At 47.4% G+C, this 25,458-nt stretch overlaps 3 non-coding genes across 3 annotated transcripts; 1 reads left to right on the forward strand and 2 right to left on the reverse strand.

The window, feature by feature from the left end:
- Window positions 1–5,733: 5,733 nt before the first annotated feature.
- TRNAA-CGC (transfer RNA alanine (anticodon CGC)) lies at window positions 5,734–5,805 on the reverse strand. Its single transcript has one exon. It is a non-coding gene; the product is annotated as a tRNA-Ala (tRNA).
- Window positions 5,806–18,325: 12,520 nt separating this feature from the next.
- TRNAA-CGC (transfer RNA alanine (anticodon CGC)) lies at window positions 18,326–18,397 on the forward strand. The gene has a single exon. It is a non-coding gene; the product is annotated as a tRNA-Ala (tRNA).
- A 4,505-nt stretch (window positions 18,398–22,902) lies between these two features.
- Window positions 22,903–22,974, reverse strand: TRNAA-UGC (transfer RNA alanine (anticodon UGC)). Its single transcript has one exon. It is a non-coding gene; the product is annotated as a tRNA-Ala (tRNA).
- Between the last annotated feature and the right edge of the window lie 2,484 nt (window positions 22,975–25,458).

Raw genomic sequence — 25,458 nt, forward strand, 5'->3', positions numbered from 1 at the left:
ATACGGCTTTTGCAGAACCCTTGTGCACCACGTAACTAATTCACGTACGATACAAATGGACATACCCAATTTGTCCGCTTTGACTCTTATAATAGATGCCATTTGAAGAACCGCGATATCTGTTTTTGATGAAGAGCTTTTAGTTTGTAAACGAAGTGCGTCTATTTTTTCGCACTTTCAACTTTTTAAAAATATTTTAAACTAAATTCAGGCCCTAAATCGAACTTCCGCTTCGAACAGATACTAGAAGTTAACTCTTTCAAATTCAACAAAGTTCATTAAGAGTGATCCAGGGGTTATCTCAGAAAAGCGTTTCTGCGTTTTACATTTATTTGAATAGACCGCGTCGGAGTTGGGCCCGAGCTAAAGCTTCCTCTTAACACAATTTGTCGAGAGATCAAATACATGAATAAAAACTGCATTGCCATTGCCAAAGATGCTGCAAACGAATTCTTGAACGCTACGCACATACAAAACAAGTAATATATGTATTTTTAAAATAAAAAGATATGCTCGTATGTGCCAGAAATTGTGCTCAACATAACTGATATCAATGCTTCCATGTTTTTTGTCTATTTAATAAGCAAAGAAAATATCACACGAACCTTAGAACTATATTAGTTCGAAACAAGCAAAGCAGTTCATGCCACTGATATGAAAAATGTAAAGGCCATGAAATTAACAAGCCGAGGACAAATATGGTAATGAAACTTCGTCATTCAACAGCCTTGTTTACATTTTTGTACATATGCAACGGCCAGTGAAAGATCTCAATGACGCTGTCATTTATTCCAATGTATTACGCAGGAGCAGCATTCACCGGTCGTGTATCGTGAGTAATTGCACCGAAATTATTGTCCCAACAGAGAAGAGAGCACCTATATAAAGCCGTTCTGCAAAATATACGAGGGCGAGTCAAATGAAAGTGAGCCAATGCAAATATATGACAAACGGGGTACCTAATTTAAAAGTAGTCTTCATGAACATTTAGACATTTATCCCATTGAATAACGAGTCGGGTGATTCCCATCTCATAAAACTGCTTAGGTTGCTGCTTCAACAAATCTGCAACTGACTCTTTCACGTCATCGTCCGACGCGAATCTGTTTCCCTTAAGCTGTTTTTTGCATTTGCCTCAAAAGGTGTGAGTCGCAAGGCGACAGATCTTAGCTGTATGGCGTATGTTGCAGCGTTTCCCACTTGAACTTTGCCAGTTCTGTATTAACCACATCAGCGACGTGGGGACGGGCACTGTGGAAAAATTAAAAATTAAATTAGGGGGTTTTACGTGTCAAAACCACTTTCTGATTATGAGGCACGCCGTAGTGGAGCACTCCGGAAATTTCGACCACCTGGGGTTCTTTAACGTGCACCTAAATCTAAGTACACGGGTGTTTTCGCATTTCGCCCCCATCGAAATGCGGCCGCCGTGGCTGGGAGTCGATTCCGCGACCTCGTGCTCAGCAGCCCAACACCATAGCCAGGTCGTGGAACAAGATGACCCCTTTCGTCAATTTTCCACGTCGTTTGTTCTTGATTGCACCGAGCAGCCGATCCGGCGTTTCACAATATCGGAAACGAATGATAGTCTCTCCGGCTTTAGAAAATTCTATCAGTAATAGCCCCTGACGATCGAAAAAAACATAGTAAACAACACCTTTGCGGCGGAAATGACGGCCTTTGCTTTTTTGGGGAGCGGTGAATTCGAATGTTTCCACTGTAAGCTTTTAAGAGGCTCAATGTGTCCTCACGAATAAAAGACAAAGTAGAAAAAATAAATAAGAACGTAGTTACCCTGACTGGCTTTAGTGTCTTGACATGGATGCTTTGGCGTACGTGAAAAAAAATGTCGGGGGATCGAATCCCGGCCACGGCGCCCGCATTTCAATGGGGGCGAAATGCGAGAACACCGGTGTATAAATATTTAGGTGCACATTAAAGAACCCCAGGTGGTCGAAATTTACTGAGTCCCCCACTACGGCGTGCCTCATAATCAGAAAGTAATTTTGGCACGTAAAACCACATAATTTAATTTTTATTTTTTTTTATGCGACATGACGGCAAAAATGAACCACCACACTGCTTCGTCTCATCGTATCTCGCTGTGTGTTTTGTCAACTTCTCTGAAAGTGTATTGATTTGGCTTGTCTCATTGTATGTTCCGATCTAAGACTAGAAAAGTCAATGCACCTTTGGCGTCAAATGTTTATAACAAGATTAAGCCCACAATGTTCCGGAATTGAAAATCTAAAGTACGACTTTGGAAATATCAATGCACCTTTCGCATCAAAAGTTTATTAGAACTATATACCCATAAAGTGTCAGAATTGAGATCCAAGCGCTCCCGATTCCGCGGGCTGAGCGAGATGCCGCGACAAGCCCGCCCGCCGCGCCTTTGGAACTTTCTGCTCGGATGGAGCTCTTTGCGTTGCGATATGTGACTCCCGATGCATGGGCGTTGCCTAGAAATGCGGCCCGATTTCTCAATGTTCGCGCTAAAATGTTTTTTTTCGAGCGTCAAAAGGACATTCTAGAAAAAATCGAGCACGATTTCCGGCGCTGTGGGTTGTTTTGGCCGGCGGCGCATGGAGAGCACGAAAAAATTTCGGGGGGGGGGGGGGCTGAAGCCCCATAAGCCCCCCCCCCTGGCTACGCCCCTGTTCGAGGACAACGGACACTTGCCGCACACCATGTTCGGATTCCGACAGCATCTGTCCACGCAGGACGTACTCCTGCTCCTCAAAGAAGACTTGCTTGACTACCTCGATCACAGACGCAAATCATCAATCCTGGCAATCGACGTAAAGGGCGCATTCGACAGCGTGAACCACGAAGCCATTCTCCGCAACATCGAAGATGCAGGCTGCGGAGCCCGGATGTACTACTACATCAGCAGCTTTTTGGCACACTGAACAGCAACAGTAGGCGTCTGCAACCTCCGCAGCGATAAATTTCGGCTACCCAACAAAGGAATCCCAGAAGGATCAGCTATTTCACCCCTCCTATTTCAATATCGCAATGATCAAGCTACCGAAACAACTGAACGCCATCCCAAACCTATGCCGTGCCTTTTACGCCGACGACATCACGTTCTGGACCAAAGCACCTACTCCTGGACAACAAGAACGCAATCTACAAGCCGTCGATACTATCTAAAGATACCTCCGCGACTGCGGTCTCCAATGCGCAGCCGAAAAGTCGGAGCTTCTCGTCCTGAGAGCACGGACACGAGGAAGACCGCCCAGCTATATCGAACCCGATCCTACGTCTCGCTCAACGGAACCAAGATCCCTACAGTCGGCTCTCTTCGCGTACTCGGACTTCACATCCACAAGGATGGATCAAGGGTGGCCCCTCTCCCGCGTCTCCAATGCACAATGTCACAAGTTAGGCACCTCGCCAAGAGGATCACAAACCAAAGAAGTGGACGCAAGGAGCACGACACACTAAGCATGATTCAAGCTCTTCTAACTAGCCGTAGCACCTACGGAACTCCCTACTTGACGCTGAAGCCGGCTGAAATCAAGATACTCAAAGTTGAGATTCGAAAGGCAGTCAAAGTAGCCTTGACGCTCCCACCCATGGCATCAACGGAGAAACTCCTAAAGCTTGGCGTCCACAATACGTGGGAAGAGCTTGTCGAGGCTCATAAAATCAGCCAACTAAAGTGGCTCAAGCTCACAACCACCTGACGTGCAGTTTTGCGCTACCTCAACTACAGTGAAAGCTACATAGCAGACTCAGACCAGAACGCAAGAATTCCACCTGCAGGCCGAGACTGTATCAGCGCTGCAATTATACCGCGCAATATGCATCCAACTTGCCATAAGCAGCGTCAGCAAAGCAGAATCCGGGCACACAGCAAGAAATACGCGAGAGACCCTGATACGAGGTACACCGATGATGCCCGGTATATTAAACGAAATGCCTTTGCCCTAAGCCTCACGGATCACCAAGGCAAAGAACTCGCAGTTTCACCATCCGAGCAAAAGCCCCCCAGACTGCATAGGAAACGGCAATCGCTCTGACAATAACTACTTGCCCTGATGCCCTGAAGTAGCAGTAATCCTGACAGACTCCCAAGCAGCAGCTCGCAACTATCAAAAAGGACGCATATCAGAAACCGCACTCAAAATACTTAGAAATCACATCGCACGCGCCCCGCTCCCCGACACCCACATCAACTGGTTTCCCGGCCATCAGCGCAAGGTAGGAAATGAGGCGTGTTGGGACCTCAGCGCTGACGCCCGTTGTTGCACCTGGGTCGCAAGCCCCAAGGGTAGCGTTGGCCTGGCGGCCTGGGGCACAACTGGAAGCATCCGAAGGTCCCGGCAAAGCATGAGTCGACAGGTAACAGTACAACTTGTTTATTCTAGCATCGTAAAAGAGCGGGCGGTCAGGTCGACCGAAGTGGAGAGACGGGAGAGCACGTAACTCAACTGAAGAAATCGGAGCCTCTCCCTTGGCGTCCGGGGGCAGCTGCTTTTATACTCTCGCAGTTGAGGGCAAGAAGGAACGCCTCTATAGACGCGCACGTGACTGTGCCGCTCGGGAACGTTGGGAAGAGTAGGTGGCGCATCCGCCGGGCCGGCGCCGCTCGGGCACGTTGGGAAGAATAGGTGACGCATCCGCCGGGCCGGCGCCGCTCGGGAACGTTGGGAAGAATAGGTGACGCATCCGCCGGGCCGGCGCCGCTCGGGAACGTTGGGACGAGTAGGTGACGCATCCGCCGGGCCGGCGCCGGTCAGACCTCCTCGCTTCACAGTTGGGGGAGCTCCTCTCCCCGGCTGCCGCGCTTCGACAAGCGTGGGCACCAACATGCACACACACACACACACGCACACGAAGACACGTGGCATTGGAACATGCCTGGACGCGCTTGGCGGGGAGGCGTAGCGGCGGCGCCGAACGGGCCAAAATGTCTGCCGCTTTGAACGAAGCCCCGGCGTCCGTTGGTTCCGCGCCGGCTATATCGCGCGTCGTAGGCGAAACGTAACAGGCGGCACACGCTGCTGCCCGCGAGCATACCAGCCGGGCTTTCCTGCCATACCCCACTAGGCCGGCCACCAACGTTGATGACATCGGCCTAAAGTACTCAGAGCTTCTGCAACACCATCGACGCAGCAGAAGAACGTACGTTTCACCACACAAGAATCTGAGCAAAGAGGAAGTAGTCATCCTCCGCCGCCTACAGACAAACACCTAAGTACACGGAATAATCATGCACAGACTATATCCTACGCAGTACTCGTACACATGCCCCTATTACGACGTCCCAGACACCCTGCAACACATGGGCCAGGATTTCCCACTGCGTGATACATCCGCAGACCCTACCTCACAAGCTCCACAAGACGACTCCAAAGAAGGCCGCCCCATAGAAGCACAAGAAAAGCGCCCCTATACTCACCGCAGATCCATACGACAACTGAAACGGGAGAGGCCAAACTTTCCGCTGATGGCCTACACGACCAACGCAGTCTCGTCGCCCGGGTCAACGAGGCAGCCCAAGCCAGAGGGTTATTGGAATAGGGAATCATCCCACCTAGCGTGAACCGGGTTCTGATTCAGATTACGGCTTCAGAAAATAAAAGTTAAGTTCTTTCTCTCTCTCTTCGTGCTATACATGGCCTGTGAAATCCCACGTTCATTCGTTATTGAGTGACAGTTTTCAGGAAAGCGTTATAAAAAATGCCTTCAGTAGAACTGCATAAGGAAAAAAACACCGTTAAATGGAGGTGCCGGGGTTTGAACCCGGGGCTTCTCGCATGCGAAGCGAGCGCTCTACCACTGAGCTACACCCCCGAGACGGGTTTTGAAGCCTCCGGTTCTGAATTTATACGGGCTATGGATTCTTAGCGTATGCTACCAAAGCTACCTATGCCGTATGTGTAGAAATGTGGTTATGTCTTCAAGTGCTGTGCATTCTTGAGGACAAATGGTGCTGAAAAATTTCCCACATGGCTTCTCGGAATACGGCGCAGCGCCACGAGTATTGCCATCTCAGAGGTCACCGTATCGAAAGTCTCAGCTGCCCGTTTACTGTGTATGCGAGTCGCACAAGACGTCTCGCTAGCATTGACAGTCACCCTTTTATTCCCTAATCACATTGGGTGTGAGTTGAAATGCGTTACCGTTCTGTTCGTAGCTTGATATTTGTCCTGCAGGTACGTATGTGTATGTGATGAAACCATTTTGCTTTGGTATGCCTGAATGATGACGAATGTCGCGATGATATTGTTACGTGGAAATAAACTAGGCAGAAACTATTTCCATGGTACATTTACGAGTGTCACAAGCACTAGCCAAGATGGAAAAGCCAGTCCACGAAAGAAGATGATGACGATGATGGCCACATATTATGGCTCATACCCACTCTGGGGTTTGCCGAGAATTGTGTGCGGAAACATTTACCTAATTTTTTTTAGTATTCCACAGTCGTTAAACGAACACAGAAAGAAACAAATAATAAAATAACATTCGAAAAGTTATTCGTTTAGTTGATTGTACGTAACCGCAAACGGCATCAAACATGTCCCTGTGGCTGACACCTATAACTGACGCACCCAAAGATAGTATTATTTCTGATGATAAGATTAACCCTAATTAGGCAAGCGGAATTTCTGGATGTCTTTATCATAACAAATTGTATCAGTGACATAACAAGAAATAACAACCAGGGATTCTGTTTCTTGGCAGTATAGACCCAGAGGCGATATCGTCAGACCAGTCCTGTGTAAATATAGGTTTAATGGAGGGACACGGCAGCACTGCATAACAAATGTTGTATAATGTACTGTTCTCTTCTGTTGGTAATCATTGCTTTCGGCATCTTTTACTAATGCCAACCGCTAGCATCTGTTTCAAAAAAAAGTCATTCGAAATGTTGTGAATGCGCCACAACTAGAACACACCGAGCCGATCTTTAAGGCATTTGGTATAACCCGCCTCACCCAGTTGTACGACACTTTACTCCAACGACAGTATAAAGCAAGTTATGAAAAATAACCGTTTTATGTTACAGCTGTCCACATTGAAACGCAAAGAGTCTAAGCACTCAACACGAACTAGTTTGAAATGGTTTGTACTTAAGACCCGTACTTATTATGGTAATAAAATGTTCTGTTACACTCTCCCGCATTTATTAAACAGATAATCTCAATTGATGCACGTACAGCTAACCGCGCCAACTTTGTTGTCTTGTGTTTGTTATCTGAAAATGTTTTCACGCTGTTTCTTTGTATGATCTCGTGTACCACTGCCAAGTCTCTGTGGGGTGCTTCGGCATCGTCAAGCCTTCTCATTGCTTTTTTGCCTGCGCACCCAACATCCAATGATGTTATAATAAACGTATTGTATTGTATTGTATAATCTCGTGATCACTACTTCTGACTGTCTTGATGGACACCACTGGATTTTCCACGGTAGTTGTAAGTGCTGACATTCTGTCCGTGTTATTAATAATTCAATGACATCTATATGAATTTAATATTTTCGATATCGAGTTGCTGTTATGTGTGCAGGCACAAGGCACATCGTCGTCTTCATCCAGTGACCGCTGTCTTCATTTACGAGTGTCAGGTAGAACAAACCCCCTGGTGGCAGAAACGCAATCTCGCTCGTGCAAGGAGCTGCATCAAAGGAATGCTAGGAAACCTTCAGCCGCGAAACGTGGACGATGTCACGGAACAACAGGACCGAAGGCGTAGCGACACTTCCGGGTTCGATCTCGTACGTGACGTAAGTAACTTGTCGAAGGAGTGATACTGGCATGTGTGTCGAGAAAGCTGCCTTTGAGAAATCCCCACGTGACGGGATGGGGACCAAATCGTGCCTCGCCACGGAACTGCCGTTGTAAGGGCGCTTCTGGTTTTGTTGAGAAGCAGACAGCCGTACGAGCAAGCTACCCACGTCTACCCACCCACGTCCAGACAAAGGTTAAAGGGGGAGTAACCAGCAATATCGTGCAGCGAAGAATTCTAGGCGAATGTTACATATGGTAAGGCAAGTTTCCAATCACAGCCATCAGCCGACACCGTACTCGCTATGCATTTCAGTGAGTGTCCTGTTCAAGCGTTCGGTAAGCCCGTCAGTCTGCGGATGACACGATGTGGTTAGCTTGTGGTGGGTGGAGCGGCAGCGCAGAATATCGTTGTCGATTTTCAAAAGGAAGGCACAGTCTCTGTCCATCACTAATTGATGCGGGGCACCATGCACTAAAACCACGTTACGGAGGAGAAATTACGCCATGTCTGCAGCGCAGCTCGTTGGTAGCGCTCGACATTGCGCAGAGCGTCGCGTAATTGGTAGCGGCGGCAACCCACGAAAAAGACCGAGAAGGTCCAAGCCGACACGGAAGAAGGCCTCATTTGGGACGTCGATGGCTACAGATAGCCAGCAAGGAGCATGGACGGTTTCTAGCGGCGCTGAGAGAGCTCGCAGCCACTGACGTAATACCGCGCTGAGCGGGCAAGGCCAAGGCAAAAGAAGTGGTGGCGTACGCGGTCGTAAGTGCGAGACACACCAAGGCATGGAGGAAGGAAACAAGAGGAGGGAGCATACCGCAACGCGATTGAAACCGAAATCTTCTGGGCCAGTGGTGGCCCAACACGTGATCGCACGTAAAAGTGCGTGGTTGGTTTTAGTGTTCCCGCTCTGCAGGCAGAGCTATGGTAGGGCAACTGAACACGCGCGCACCGAATAAAAACTACTGGCATAGCTACCGGGAACCAGAAGTCTCAGCAAATCTCGATTCTTGCTCCGAGATCTCGGCGCAAGAGGTCACGTGTTGGGCCATCACTGTGGCTTCACGGAGCGTTCGCTTGCCAAGGCTGGCTGCGTGACGTAATGCTCCCTTCTATATTTTTCCTTCCTCCATGCACCAAGGCCACCGGCAGTTGGGTTGTCTTGAAGCTCGCGGAGAACTGTGGGGCGCAGATAGACGAGTTGGTACGACGAGCAGGAAGTCGGGACCATCAGGGCACACATAACGCCGATATAAGATGCTGTCCTTGAGGTGAACATACCCACGAAGGCGTCAGTGGGTGGTGACTCGAGACGCTCTATAAGCAATCTCAAGTAGGAATCACAACGCTACCCATCACCCATATATAGAATCTGAGAAACGAAAATGATGCATTCGATCATTTCACTGTCTTAAGTGTGGGTCGGCCACAGGATAGAGAGGGGAAACAAATGGCGGCATGGTGCAAGCGTGCTGTCTTGTAGGCAATCGGGTATGAGTACTCTTGTACGTAGGTGCTAAGGCCAAGTGGGCCAGTCGGCATGTAGAGTCTCCTTAATGCATAAGCATTCTTTGGCGAGTACTCCAGCCCCGTCACGCGATAAGTGTAGTGCCTTGTGTCTGCACAAAAAATGTGCAATTTGCAAACTTAAGACCTTTAATCGTTATAAAAGTATATATGTAGGTGCTTTATAAACAGTAAAGAACTATTTAAACCAAAAAATTAATGAAAAGAGAATAGCCATAGAGATACACAGGGCTCGTTAGTAAATGCATGGGGAAGCTTGGGCCAACTGAAGTTTGGGGTGAGTCAAAATGAAATTTGCGGCTGGGTCAACCTGAAATCTGGAGGTTGGCCGACTGATATTTGGGGGTGGGCCAACTTGAAATTTAGGTGTGTAGGCCAACTTAAATTTGGGGGTCGGCCAAATTGAAGTCTTCAAGTGGGCCAATTTGAAATTTGCAGGTGTGACAACTTGAAATGTGGAGTGGGCCAACTGAAATTTGAAGCTGGGCCAACTTAAGTTAGAGGGTGGGCCAACCTAAAAATTGGGGGTGGTCCAACTTCCAATTTTGACATGGGCCAAATTTAGGGATCGGCCCACTTAAATTTGGGAGTGAGGCCAAGCTGAAATCTGAGAGTGGGCGAACTGAACTTTTGGGTGGACCGACTTAAATTTATTGGTGGGTCAACTTGAAATTTGGGGCTGCACCAAATTGAATTGGGGGGGGGGTGCAAATGAAATTCGGAGGTGGGCCAACTTGAAATCTGGGGGTGGGCCAAGCAAATTTGGAGGTGGGCCAACTTAAATAAGGGCGTATGCTTACTTAGAAAACTTTAATAGAGTTTCTGCATTCTCTTTTAACGAAGCAAGCCAACAATTGGCATGGTTGTTGACGACTACCATGAGCTCTTCCGAATTACCATGAGTTCCGAACTACCATGAGTTCTTCCGAATTTTTATGGGAAAAATTTCGCAAAAGCCCCCGGTTGTGCCGCAAAAGCCCACTGCGACGGTTGTACCTCCCTTAACCACGAAGAGGAGGTCTGCTGATCCCGGATCTGCAGAGGCCACTCTTCAACCCGTAGTTTCCCTCGATCTTCGAAGTTCGTGTCTCCCGGAGCCACGTACATAGATCCGCCGAACCCAGATCGTGAGAACTGCCACTTTTATCCCACCACGGCCACCAGTTTGTGGCTTAGGGTGGCGTTTGGGCAATGAATCCACCAAGCCCGTCGACTGCTACGTCAGGTTATAAGACAAAAGGAAAAAATGGTCTATTGGCTTAGTTACACGGCTTCAGTTACGGAAGCCCCCCCCCCCTCATGTAGCAGTAAGTTAAACGTCCGAGTTCACATCAGGACCCTCTGTCCCACTACTCGAAAAGTCTCCGCTTTTAATACCATCGTCTTCCCTACGCGAGTCTGCAGGGAAATCCCAAGTCTGACCAGCAGCAAATCACAATCGTCGGATCCGTTGCGATAGAACGTCGCAACACTAAGCCGTAATCCTGCCTCCGAAGCGCAAATGTTGGGCATATGCGACAGGAAAGCAACCTGCGAATGCAAGGTCGCCGTCGTTGTTTGGTGGCATTGGATGCCCCCCACCCCTTCATCCTTAGCTGAGGCTGCTAGGTAATTGTGGTATGGTGGCCTTTTTTGGAGCCCGTCCAGAGTCGATGTCCACGCTGCGTTGACGTCTGGATAGGCGATGACGGATGGGCGGGTGTTGGCCTTGTGGCAAACATCCAATTAACGCCTTCGTGGTGTTGAGACGTAACACCATTCTCTGCCCTCTCCGACCTCCTATCTACTATTATATAAACCTCCCTTCTGGACTGTTGCACGTTATTACAAAGGTAAGTGCTGCAGCTTCGGCAATGCTATTGAGTGGGGGAGGGGCACGGATAGTTACAGTAGTCGAGAGGGTATTATGACGACGCAATGGAAAGGTCCAAGCAACTTTCTCGCGCCGTCTTTCTTCTGCTACGCTCCTGCTGTAGACGCCATGGACCGGGAGATAACAGCGTTTTTCACACTTCACATGTTTTACCAGTTAACGTCATGACGTTTTGGCAGTGCCAAGTCCCAGCCACATCCGAGCGAATTATAAACCCTCCATTGCTTCAAATGGTCCACATGCCTGTGTTATTGGGTTTTCACCTATGTTCAACAAACACCTTGACCGCCTTTCGGCGGTTCTGAGCTGGGAACGACCTCTCTCTCCCAAGGTCTGCCTAAAATGTTCGGAGCTTCGTTCGGCTACTCTCTTATTTTCGACAATTCGTAAAAACTTTTGCAGTCGTAGCGAGGCAACTTACTGTTCTCTGTGTTCACTTTTCGCGTGATGGGGCTGGAGAACTCGCCAAAGAATGCTCACGCATTAAGGATATCCTACATGCCGACTCGCCCCCTGGGCGCTTGGACCTATGGACAAGAATACTCGTACTCGATTGCCTACAAGACAGGATGGTTGCACCATGACTCCCTTTATTTTTTCCGCGGCCGACGCATGCTTCAGACTGTGTAATGACCGAATGCGTAATTTTCGTTTCTCGGATTCTACACATCGGTGATGGGCAGCGTCGTCGTGGTGCCAACTTTAGACTGCTGATAGAGCGTTTCGAGTCACCACCCACTGACACCTTCGTGGGTATGTTCACCTCAAGGACAGCATCTTATATCGGCGTAATGTGTGCCCTGATGGTCCCGACTTCCTGCTGGTCGTACCAACTCGTCTATCTGCGCCCCACAGTTCTCCGCGAGCTTGAAGACAGCCCAACCGCCGGTGGCCTTGGTGCATGGAGAAGGAAAAATATAGAAGGAGCATTACGTCACGCAGCCAGCCTTGGCAAGCGAACGCTCCGTGAAGCCAGAGTGATGGCCCAACACGTGACCTCTTGCGCCGAGATCTCGGAGCAAGAATCGAGATTTGCTGAGATTTTTGGTTCCCGGTAGCTACGCCAGTAGTTTTTATTCGGTGCGCGCGTGTTCAGTTGCCTTACCGTAGCTCTGCCTGCAGAGCGGGAACACTAAAAACAACCACGCACTTTTACGTGCGATCACGTGTTGGGCCACCACTGGCCCAGAAGATTTCGGTTTCAATCGCGTTGCGGTATGCTCCCTCCTCTTGTTTCCTTCCTCCATGCCTTGGTGTGTCTCGCACTTACGACCGCGTACGCCACCACTTCTATTGCCCTGGCCTTGCCCGCTCAATGCGGCGTTACGTAAGTGGCTGCGAGCTCTCTCAACACCGCTAGAAACCGTCCATGTTCCTTGCTGATTATTTGTAGCCATCGACGTCCCAACTGAGGCCTTATTCCATGTCGGCTTAGACCTTCTCGGTCTTTTTCCAACATATGCTTCTGGAAACTATATTGGGTTGCCGACGCTACCGATCACGCGGCGCTCTGCGCAATGTCGAGCGCTTCCGACCAGCTGCGCTGCAGTCGCAGCGGATTTTCTCCTCCATGACGTGGTTTTAGTTCATGGTGCCCCGCATCAACTACTCACGAACTGAGGCCGTACCTTCCTTTCTTTTGGAAAGTCATCAACAATATTCTGTGCTGCTGCTCCACCCACCGCAAGCTAACCACATTGTACCATCCGCATACTAACGGGCTTACCTAGCGCTTGAACCGGACACTCGCCGAAATGCTTTCAAGTACGTGTCGGCCGACCACTGTGATTGGAACCTTGCCTTGCCATATGTGACATTCGCCTACAATTCTACTCTGCACGATATTGCTGGTCAATCCCCCTTTTATCTATTGACTGGACGTGGGCAAATTTGCCGTTTGATACGTCCCTTCCTTCAGCTACAGCCTCGGCCAGTGAATATACACGCGAAGCTGCCCCTCTGACCATGCGCGTTAGCTTGCTCTTACGGCTTTCTACTTTTCAAGAAAACCAGAAGCGCCCCTACGACTGCAATGCCGTTGCGACGCACGTTTTGCCCTGGGTATACCTTCGTCCTTCTTTGGTCCCCAAGCCGTCGCGAGGGCTTTCTCAAAAGTTGATTTTTCGACACACAGGCCCTTATCACGTCCTTCGATAAATTACCTACGTCACGTACTACATTGAACCCGGAAGTCTCGCTACGTCTTCTGACCTGTTGTCCCGTGACGTCCTCCACGTTTCGCGGTTGAATGTCTACTATCGTTCCTCTGCGGCGGCACCTTAGACGCGCCGAGATCGCGCTTCTGTCACTAGGGGGTTCTGTTACTTGGCACTCGTAGAAGAGAGCGGCCACTGGATGAAGAGGACGTGCCGTGTGCTTACGTGGACTGGCTACACAGGTCTAGTCTGGCGCTGTCCCCTCTATGTCATTTCTGCAAAGAACCGGAAACCATTGATAATTTTTATTAACTTACCGCCGATTCGCAACCCAGGGAGAGAAATACTACGAAATTCCATTCTTAAAATTAGGCATTGCTACAAACGCTGAAAACATTCTCTCCTTTGGGGCAAATATTTTGGGTTTTAGCCACAGGAACGTATGCAGGGCCGTATGCAATATCCTTGGTGACACAAGGACAATACCTAGTTAATTTACTGATTTATTAACAGCAGAGCTGTTTAAGCTTTCAGTTCCGCCGTGGAGCGTTACCAGAAAACTGCGCCGAGCTGCTCGCCGCCTCGCGTTGTCCAGCAACCGCCTGCGAGAGCACCGAGCCCCGTAATCTCCTCGCACCCCACGCGCGCAGGGCGTAGTCGTGACCTCACAGGCGAGTGACCTCACCTCTCGCCTCCTCTACACCGTGCGTACTTGCTTCTGCCATGGGAAGACCGAAGAAAGTCCGGGCGCCCGCAGAAGAAGCGAATTACCACGAAAGACGCCTCTACTGCCAAGCGAGACGCAATGCGTCGCCGCCGAGCTGATCCGGAACAGCGCGCCGAACCTGCGGCTCCGAACGCTCGACGTCGCCGACAAAGCGATCCCGGCCTGCGACTGCTCGAAAACATCAAGCGTCAAGCCCGCCGAGACAACAACATAGCAAAACCTAGCATAACCTCGCATAACCTAGAAACAACTTGGGCAAGCCTACCATAACCTCGCAAAACCTAGAAACGACTAAGCCAAGCCTACCAACAACTTAGCAAAACCTAGCATAGTCTCCCAAACCTACAAACAACTTAGGCAAGCCACGAAAAATCTTGGTGATCACGAGCTCCGCAGTTGACTCCAGCCTTGCACCACTAGTGCAAGCTGCGCACTTTTATTTATTATTTTACAAGACTCAAAGTTACGTTAATTTGATGATTTATTATTTATTAATTTATAAATTTCCAATTAAACTGATTAATATTTATTGCCTTCAAGCGTGTTCTCCTTTCAAAAGCGCCCGTTTCCTTATAACCATTTTTCGTGTAACCACCAGCTTCATGGTCGATCCCCCATAGTGGGTACGCGCCATGGTATAGGAAGCAAGCAAGCAAGGCTTCCATCTTGGCTAGCGTTTGTGATACTTGTAAATGTAGCATTCAAATAGTTTATGCCTAGCTTATTTTCACGTAACAATATTATCTGCTACATTCGTCACCATTCAGGCATAAAAAAGCAAAATCGTTTCATCACATGCACATGCGTACCTGCAGGACAAATATCAAGCTACGAACAGAACGGTCACGTATTCCAACTCACATCCAATCTAATCAGGGATGACAAAGATGATTTTCAATACTAGCGAGACACCTCGTTGGACTCGGATACACAGTAAACGGGCAGCTGCGACTTTTTATAGGGTGACCTCCGAGATGGCAATATTCGCGGCGCCGTGCCGTATTCCGAGAAGCCATGTCTGAAGATTTTCAGCACCACTTGTCCTCAAGAATGCGCGGCGCTTGAAGACACAACCACGTCTCTACACACACGGCATAGGTAGCTTTGGTAGCATACGCTAAGCATCCATGGCCCGTACAAATTCAGAAGCGGAGGCGTCTGAACCTGTCCCGGGGGTGTAGCTCAGTGTAGCCAAAACCGGTGCTAAATCATCTTTGAATGCCTTATAAAGCGGTGCTACTAGCCCGTCTGGTCCTGGGGACTTTCCCGGGTTGAGGTCTTCTATGGCTTTCCGCACTTCTTCTGTTGAAATGGGCAGTTCTAGCCGCTCTTTCGTATCATCACTAAGCCGCGGCATTAAAGAGAGGAAACGGGTCTTGAAGTCTTCGGTTCTTACTTTGGTGTAACCAAAGAGCCCGCTGTAGTATTCATAAAAGGCCCTTTCTATATTTCCTTTGTCTGCGAAGAGTACACCGTTCCACTCTATTTTTGGTATGTCATTCTTGCGGGCGTGCCTTTTTTCCAAGCCGAAAGCACGTTTTGTGGGCATTTCGCCCGCTATCAGCCGCTGTGCCCTCGCCCTCACGATCGCTCCTCGATATCGCTCCGTATCTATTGCCTCTAGTTTCTGCTTGACGGTGCGCATTTCTTCGGTGCAAGTGCCTGGCTGCTTTCCCTCTTGCATTATCAAAAACTTTAGGTCATCTCTCAGCGTGTTTTCCTGCAGCCTTTGCTTATGCTTTATAGCGCACGATCGTTCAATTGCCATCATTTTCATTGCCTGCTTAAATCTTTCCCACTTCACTCCCAGAAGTTCGTTGTCCGCCATTGGCAGTTCGTGTATCGCCGACGTAACGCGATCCACGAAGATATCATCGTTTAGAAGCTTCTCATTAAGTTTCCAGTTTTCCCACACAAATTTGCTTTTCGTTCCTTTTCTTTTACCTACATGGAAGACAACAAGACAATGGTCACTGAACGGCACTGGTTGTACGCTGTATTCGCCGCAGTACGGTATCAGTTCAACAGATACGTACGCCCGATCCAGACGCGCGTGACTCGTTCCTTGGAAATGGGTAAACCGAACGCCAGAACCACATCCGAGACAATCACCAACATCCTCTAGATGACAGCGATCAATTATGTCACTTAAACAGGCAGTACTCGCATCTCGGTAGGGCGTCGCACTGGTTTTGTCGCGTGCCATGCTTACGCAGTTGAAATCGCCAAGTAAGACAAGCAGACGGTCTGTGTCACATTGTTTAATGAGGCTTATGACAAGGATATGCTTCCTCCTTCATTTTTAACATCCCATACAATTTTAATACCAAAAAGCGAAGATGAAGCTAGACTGCGACAGGTTACCGCTTACCGACCCATATCCCTGACTAATGTAGACTACAAGATCTTCATGAAAATTCTGGCTAAAAGACTCCAAGCCGTGATGCAAGAATTAGTGGGACCACATCAGACCTGTGGTATCAAAGGTCGCACCATATATACCAACATACACACAGCCCGGTCCGTGCTCGAGTGTTGCGACGCTTTGCATGAAAGCATCGCAATGCTCCAGCTCGATCTAGAGAAAGCCTTCGACAGGGTGCCGCATGACCTCTTGTTCTCTGTTTTAGAGCACGTTAATGTCGGATCAGTCATCTGCCAAGGCGTAGCCATGGCGTACAGAGGATGCACGACGCGGTTGTTAGTAAATAAGGGGGTGGGAGCGCGCATCCAAGTGCAACGCTCTGTGCGTCAGGGTTGCCCCCTGTCACCACTGCTTTTTTGTTTGTATATTGAACCTTTTTGTTTGAGCGTTATTGAAAGCAACAGCGTTCATGGTTTTCGTTTGCATGCGGCGGAGGTCCGCATTCTCGCGTATGCTGATGACATTGCCGTATTCTGTGCTGACTACGAAAGCGTTCGTGTTGTGGTTCAAATTGTGAAAGACTTTTGTTCTGTGAGCGGGAGCGCTGTGAACTGGGCTAAGTGTTTGGGGTTCTGGCACGGCGACTGGCCCTTAACCCCAACGAATTTCGCAAACATGACTTGGACAGCAACCCCAGTAAAATATTTAGGAGTGCCGCTGGAGAATTATCGCGACAGTGAGCCATATTGGAAATGCCAAGTTGCTGAAATGCGTGAGAAGGCCGACAGGCTCAAAGGCTTCAGCTGGTCTATTTTCGCGCGTGCCACAATTTGTAACCTTTTTTTGTAACCAAGCTGTGGTATGTCTTGCAAGCAATTCATTGTTCTCGCGTCAATGTGCAGAAGCTGCACCGTGTATTTGCGGTTTTTGTGTGGGGAAGCACTTGGGAGCGGACACGACGCACCAATCTGTTTCACCGCGTCCGCTCTGGAGGACTAGGTTTGGCCCATCTATATCTGCGCCAGTTGGTTAACCGATTTATGTTTTTTCGTGACACGAATGACCCCTTTTTGCGAACTGTGTGTCAGGTTAGGTTGGGCAGGGTTTTGCCAAATTTGGTTGTTAGTTCGGAGAGTATGCAAGGGAGCATTTTTGGCTTCCTTAAAGAGGTGTACATGGCATGTCGCGTTTTGCAAGTGCGATTTTCGTTTGAATATTTGTCAGTGGTGTCGCGAAAGAAACTTTATAAGGACCTCTGTGAGGTCTTTCTTCCGGTACCGTTGTACAGGTCGTTGTACTGTGCAGGTCCATGGCAATCAGTTCTAAAACGTGTGAAAAGAATGACTGTACCAGGCGGAGTTAAAAGTTTCTTCTTTAAGCTCCATACGAACACTCTTGAAGTCAAGACGTATTTGGAAGCGAAGGGTTTCTTTGTGCCTTGGGGAAATCATTGTTTCATATGCCGGAAGCCGGAAACTATCGAACATGTTTTCTTAGATTGTTGGGAAGCCCTTTTCTTTTGGGACATTCTCCAACGCACGATTAAAAAAGACTTACCGGTGGATGCTTTCGGGATTAGATTTCTGCCCGTCGAGAGTGAAGACGGGGTTCCTTTTGACATGATTATGATATTGGGCCTGTACAGTATTTGGCAATCCAGGATGGCGGTCAGCCACGCAGACATTGATGCCAGGCCGATAAGACAGTATTTTTGTGAATCTGTTAGCAGAGCTATTGAAGGATACAAGATACAAGACCCAGTGCCTGAGTGGCTTCCAAGAATGGAAGCTTTGCTACACATGCGTGAATTTTAATCTCATCACGTAACCCCAAGTGAGGGTGACGTATTTTTAGCACACGTGTTGTGTTCTTCGCGCGGACTGATTTTGTAAACTGACGTGTTGAAGTCGGCAATAAAGAAAAAAAAAAAAAGGGGGTGTAGCTCAGTGGTAGAGCGCTCGCTTCGCATGTGAGAAGTCCCGGGTTCAAACCCCGGCACCTCCATTTAATCATCTTTTTCCTTTGCAGTTCTACTAAAGGCATTTTTTTATCACGCTTTCTAGAAAACTGTCACCGAATGACGAAGGAACGCGGGATTTTGCAGGCCATGCATAGCAGGAAGAGTTACATTTTAGTCATTACAGAGTAGAACACTGCACTGACCAGAAAATATAGACGTCTGAAAAAAATAAGAAGTCAATTCTAATTTAACAAGCAGTTGTGCCACAGACGCCGACTACAGGGGAGCTCGGCGACCCGAGCCCCTCCCCCCACCCCTCCCGGCGATGCCGAAGAAGCCCTCCCAACGTCTGTTTCCGTGTCCCAATTTCTCGTTGCCAGACTTGAGTCGCCCTCATCTTCCAGCTGCCTTTTAAGCTGTCCTTTACACCTGACTTGCTAAAATGTTCATTTTGCTAAATCCGTGTTGTTGGCCCGGGCGTGCTCCGGTTATTATCAATTCGTAGTTTTCCTAATTTGTTGGCTAATGCCGATAATACACGGGAAAGAGCATTATAGGAATTTAGCAAACTAACCTTCACTTTCATTCGTATGGGCAGCTCCTACCTAGAAAATAATTATGTTGCTAAATATCCACACTGCTTCCAACATTGCTCTCCATGGTTTCACAGCGAAGGTGTTAGAGCGACTAGAAACGTTGAAACGCGCTATATGGGTGTTTTACGGTGTCCTGTGAGAACCACATAGTGTGAGGAATGTTAACGGTAATACCTAGAAATATTTATTGAATTGTTTCGTTCATTACTACCTACATCTCAATTCCTAATTTATCTTCGTCTTTCTTTTTTCCTGTTTAGCGGCGCAAATAAAGAGCTCACAAAAATTACCCCGCTTGTCCGAAAGAAGCAAGCGTGGTAACAATTCTATATTTTTATAGAAAATGGGCCATTTTACGCGTGACGTGTACCGAAAGCTTTACAGGCGCATTTTATACGAACCACGCAGTAAGTTCTCCGCATCTTCTAAATGAACTCTGCACGGCACAATTAAGGATAACATTCCAAGGGAATGGGATACATATCATGCGTGATGCGTGGCAAAGTTTCAAGGGCGTCATTTAGTTACAGCCCTTGCGAAAAAAAAAAGCCTTCAGCAAGCCCTCAAAGTTCTTATCAGCTATCTGTCCCGGCGTCTCCAGAGAACTGCACGTCACACCAAGTTTACATATTGTGAAAACAGAGGGCATGTTAAGAGGAAGCTTTAGCTCGAGTGCTCCTATCTAAATACATGTAAAAGGAGAATTCGTTTTTCTCGGCAACCACTGCACCAAATTTGACGAGGTTTGTTGCATTTAAAAGACAAACTTAAAATCTAGTGACTGTTGGTTTCGAATTTTTGAGTTAGATCGTCAATTTCTTATTAAAAATTGGCAAAAATCGAAAATTTCCAAAAAACGAAACTATCAAGTTTACAACTCTGTAACTTAACCACTAAAAATGATAATACAATTCTGTGAATTGCATCTAATAGTACATCTAAAGCGGACAAAATTGATATGTTACACATGAATATAAAAAAATTTAATCATAGGGAAATACAACTTTTGCAAAACCGTTGTAACCAACGTAACAAATTCACGTAAGATGTAAAATGACATATTGAATTTGTCCGCTTTGAATGATCTAATGAATGTCGTTTACAGAACCGCGATATCAGTTCTTGATGCAGAGCTATGAATTTGTAAACTTCGTGCTTCTATTTTTTTCAAACGGTCAAATATTTGAAAATTTTTTTAAGAAAATTCAAGCCCTAAATCGAAATTCCGCTTCCAACAGTCACTAGAATTTAACTTTCTCTTTCAAATGCGACAAATTTCATCAAAATCGGCCCAGGGATTATCTCATAAAAACGTTTTTGCGTTTTACATGTACTTGAATAGGCCGCGTCGGAGTTGGGCCCGAGCTAAAGCTTCCTCTTAAGCGTAATGTGCGGAGAAAGGTTAACGTTTCTGGCATAATTATTAGCGTTGGAAATAAATACTCAAGCCTCGTTTTCTCCTTATTTTTATGTTCAATATGGAGTTCATAACCAATTTACCCGGTGCCTTCTGTGAATTAGACAAGGTACATTGTTTATATATTGTGACTATTAGAGGGAAGGTATGGGTAAGCTGTAGGAGAAGTAAAAAGTGTGTGGGTTTATGACAGCCTTCGCAGTTAATTATACGTCCGAGTGGTACGGAGCGTTTTAGGTGTGTTTTACGAACTGCGCAGAATTTAGCCCGCGGTCCCGAGAGCTCTGCAACTTGCGCCAAGATCGAATTTGTGAAAATGAGGAAAACGTTATCGCCAATCAAAATGCGAAGTTAAATGCGTGTTGTCAAATTACAAAGTTGCTTCAGCATTTGCTTGAAAGCGCCCGTTGGTCGTTATTCGCTGTTTCCGAGTGTCCCATGATATTTGTGCACGATACCAAGTTCACAATAAGTAAATACGGTTGCCATATGTGGCACGATGTTTGAAAATGGTATAACATTCCCGGCTTAATTGCAATTTTATTGAAAGTAATTACTGAACACTCGTTTTGTGCCTATTTTCATGCTTTCCACGAGGCAAGATAGGCTTCCCCGAGAACGACCTCGACAAGCTAAACGAGCAGCTTGTTAAGTATTTGGATAAAACAAGGGGGAGAATGTGTAGGCAATGCTCATAGTGGACGTGTCAATTTCAACCTTTCCGGTAAATTTAAGTGCAAATTCGTGAACGTTGGGGGAAGGTTTCATGGTTGATAATTAGGCAAACTTCAATGTGTGTCGTTCAATAACAGGATAAAATTGAGCGCAATGTCTAGAGGAGATGTAAGAGCCAACGAGGTCAAATTTGGTGGATTGGAGCCCAGATAGGGGCTTATGATGCGCGTCGCGTCCGTTTTCGCAGCCAAGATAAGTTTCCGCACACCGCGTTTAGTTACCGATGCAGCTAAAGGCTGCGTAGTGATTCCCCGACGACCTTGTATGAAGTGACATGGCGTAAATTTCACAAAGGACGGGCTAAAATTATCTTCAAATGGTTCCGCAGCACGCGACGGTTCGCACAAGCCAGAGAGGAGGAAAGGCTCGCCGCAAGCCCCTTTCTTCCTCACCCAATGAAAATGTCTAAATGGCTTAGATGACAGTCGTAGGGCCACGTATAGGCTCATAAAAACGAATTTTTTTCATACATAACCATCCGGTCTCGAGCGATTATTCTTCACCCCGGCCGCTTGTGCGGTGTCACCGACACCCTGGATGAGAAGCTGGTTTTTGACGTTACACACTGACACTGCTACTGAGTAAAGCCCTAGCTGACTCGCACACGTCGGGCCTGTAAAACGCGACATGGCAAACAGAAATTATGGATTATATACAGGCTGAAGAGCACAGCCTGATAATTTTTTTTTTGTTCGAGTAGGTATCGCAAGGTATGTGGTATCTTATAATCACGATAATTACAGTTCGAAGCGAAAATTCGGGACTTTGGGAAAGGGTGCTTTGCTGGAACTTCTTCGATTGGCATTCGATATATACCCAGCAAACCGCCGCTCGCCGGCTCCCTCGAACAGCTGCGCTCTACGGCTTGCACAATGTAACGTATGTTAGTCAACGCTGAGAACTGGACAGATTTTTGTAGTGTTTTAATCCTTCTGAACGAATGTAAATACCAAGAAGCATTGAGAAACAGCTTCTTTTTCCTTAACTTTATGCAGAGCATGACGTTCACACGAGAATTTGGCTGACATGAGAATTGCAGTGCGATTCGTTCTAGGTAATTGGTATCGTCAACTTAGCATGAGAGAAAGCAAACGTAAACTTAAATGGGAAGAATTGAAAGATCGTAGACGAAACCTCTGGTTGAAATTTTTCCATAATATCTACCATTCTAAAACTGGAATCAATAAGGAGAAGTACATTCAAGAGCCGTCCTATATATCCCAAAGAAGGGACCACAGTCTCAAAGTAAATGAATTTTCCTTTAAAGGTGACGTCTTCCGCTATTCATTTTTCGTTAGATGTATAAGAGAATGGAATGATCTTCCGCCTATGATTGTATCCAATGTGTCGAATGATGCTTTTTACCGCGCTTTGTGTAATTAGTTTCTTTATTGATCTCAAATATGATGCTTATTTTTATGTAACCCCGTGCTGTAATGCCTGCAAAGGCGAAGCGGGTATCAAACAAATAAAATAAATAAATAAATAAATAAGACGGTAAGCGTTTCTTCCGTGTGTTTGGTATGAAACTGAAAACGTCGAAACGCGTGTTTTAATTGGTCTTTTACTATGCTATTCGACAGCCCTTATTTAACTGCAGTAGTGATTCCGTTAGTTAACTTAGGCTAGACTAGAGCGCACTAGCTCAGGTCGACCGCTCTGTCTTTCCTATCAATAAATTCTATTCTATTCTAACTTTACGTAACTTCCCTGCACGCATTGATGACGCAGAAAACCGTACGTAGAAAAAAATAAAAAACACTGTGGAGGCACAGACAGCAATTGAAAAAAGAAAGTCTCGTGGAGATGCCGGGGTTCGAACCCGGGACTTCTCGCATGCAAAGCGAGCGCTCTACCTCTGAGCTACACCCCCTGTACTTTCGGCTGCTTTTGCTTATCGCAATTATTGCATAACTACATTCAGTTTCGAAGGCTTGAAGCCTGCTTCGTACAGGCCGTGGATTGGACAACCTAATTCCTGAGCTCTGGCAGTCCGTGTGTCGCTTTGTGATAATAAGCTTAACCAGTGAGTCAATCAATTAAAAATTATATTACGGTGTTTTACGTGCCAAAACCACTTTCTGATTATGAGGCACGCCGTAGTGGGGGGACTCCGGAAATTTCGACCACCTGCGGTTCTTTAACGTGCACCTAAATCTAAGTACACGGGCGTTTTCGCATTTCGCCCCCATCGAAATGCGGCCGCCGTGGCCGGGATTCGATCCCGCGACCTCGTGCTCAGCAGCCCAACACCATAGCCACTGAGCAACCTCGGCGGGTAGTCAATCAATGCAGAAACTTGAATAGAAGCTGAGGAATGCGCGACGAACGATGTATAATAGACGTAACCTTAAAAAATAAATACGTTGATTATTGTATTTGATTCAAACGCAAGGAACACGATGTCCTAATTAACATTAGGAGCAAAAGATGGAGCTCGGTAGCTAATGCGATCAGCATAACCGATGACCGCTTCTTGATTACAGTAAAACGGTTGCGAAGGGGTGCAAGATGGCAGTAGACGGCGGCAGAGACTGGTCTCTCTTCTGGATGGAACAAGGCGAGCGGAACTGGCAAGCCAGTCCATTGGCGCCAGCCTGGACGGAGCTGTGACCTCAAACCGCCATTTGCAACAATGTCTGCTCATTTTGTCTGCTCAACTAATGAGACTAGCGTGGGTACTACGCGGTATAGGAGATTATTTGTGAATTAAGTACCAGACAGACTGAAGAGAGCGGGCGTTAGTGGTACGGTTCTCTCAGTGGTTCCCGTGTCAAGGTAGTACATAACTGCTGCTAGATTCACGAGTCATGCAATCATCTGAGCCCAGTAATAGCTAATTTTGCAGAGTATCGACGTCAACTGTTCCCTGGGCGCAGAAATGTCTCTTTTTTTTTCAAGTTCGGAAAAACTGAAGTGACTTTTTTTTTCGTTAATTTTCTCCAAACCATCCAATTTTGGCCGGTACCCTACGTGCCATTTGTACAGATGATCGTCGTCGTCGTCGTCATCATCATCATCATCATCATTGTCATCATCACCATCGATTATGTTGTTGAATAGCTTTCTTAAAGACCGAGGTTAGCCTCGCTTCTTTCCCGCAGTGCCCACTCGGTAAATAAGAGACAATAATTTTTTACAGCGAAGCTGTTAGCCTCTCGGAGGTCGGTATTTTTGTGTCCGTCCGTGAGCAGAAGTTATCATCGTCAGTATTGGCTCATACCCCGCTAAGCAAGCGAGAAGCTGCAGAAATTCAGAGAATCATCTTCTAATACATAAGCATTGTTTGGCTCGGCTGTGACTTAGTTCTTGCATAGTTTTGCTTGGCTGCTTTTTCTAGCTTATGCGCGTCTACCCATGAGCTTTCCGGTGGCAAAGAATGCTTACTCCCGTATTCTGAAATCCATCTAAATTTGGAGCCCATGCGTGATATAAACGACGCCTGGTGCGAACGCGCCCAAGACGCTTATCGCGTTTCCTTCTGCGCGTTCACGACAGGGGTCATTTAAATGAAGTCGAGGGTCGGCTTCAAGTCAATATGCATTTCTGGATACGGGGGTTAGGCTTTAGTAGGCAACTGTCAGATTTTCTAGCCGCATCCTGGGTACCAATTGGGCCCGAACGCCGGGCTCGGGCGCGCCTCGACGGAGCAGAGCGGTCGAAAAGGAACAGCAGCTGCTGCAGAAGGGCGACAGGCGTTGCGTGAGGGGAGAGTGTGCATCGCCGCGATGCCACGTCACCTTTGCTGTCGCTCTCGCAAACCTGCGTCATGCGCGCGTTCCTTGTCCATACAACTTCTCGCTTGCGTTCTGATTGCGCCTCGGCAAGGCCCAATAAAAGTGCGCCAAGCAACTCGACGCGGTCGCTTGCCTGCGAGGTGTTCGCAACTCGAAGGACGCTCAGCAGCGTTCAGTTGGATATTGGGCTACCTCAATATCTCAACGTGGCCCACTCCCAAATGTAAAGTTACCCAACCCCAAATTTCAGTTGACCCACCCCTACTGTAAGCTTCCCCATGCCTTTTCTAGGGGGCCCTCTGTATCTCATTGGGTATTCTCTTTATATTTTATTCTTCTGCTTTAAATTGTTCCTTATCGATTAAAAGCCTCCAATCATCTACATCGTAACGATTAAATGTCTTAACTTTGCAAACTACGCATTTTTTGTGCAGATACAAGGCATTACAATCTTCGTCTGACAGGGCTCGGGAGCACGCCAAGAATGCTTACTAATTAAAATTCAATGGCTCATCCCCCTCGTAATGCAGATGCTACAAGCACTCAGCAAAGCGAAGCGAACAGCGCATACATTCATTGGTATCACTTATACAACGTACAGAGCTGCGTGCGTTTAAATA

The sequence above is a fragment of the Dermacentor variabilis genome, chromosome 3, assembly GCF_050947875.1.
Source record: "Dermacentor variabilis isolate Ectoservices chromosome 3, ASM5094787v1, whole genome shotgun sequence".
Lineage (NCBI taxonomy): Eukaryota > Metazoa > Arthropoda > Arachnida > Ixodida > Ixodidae > Dermacentor > Dermacentor variabilis.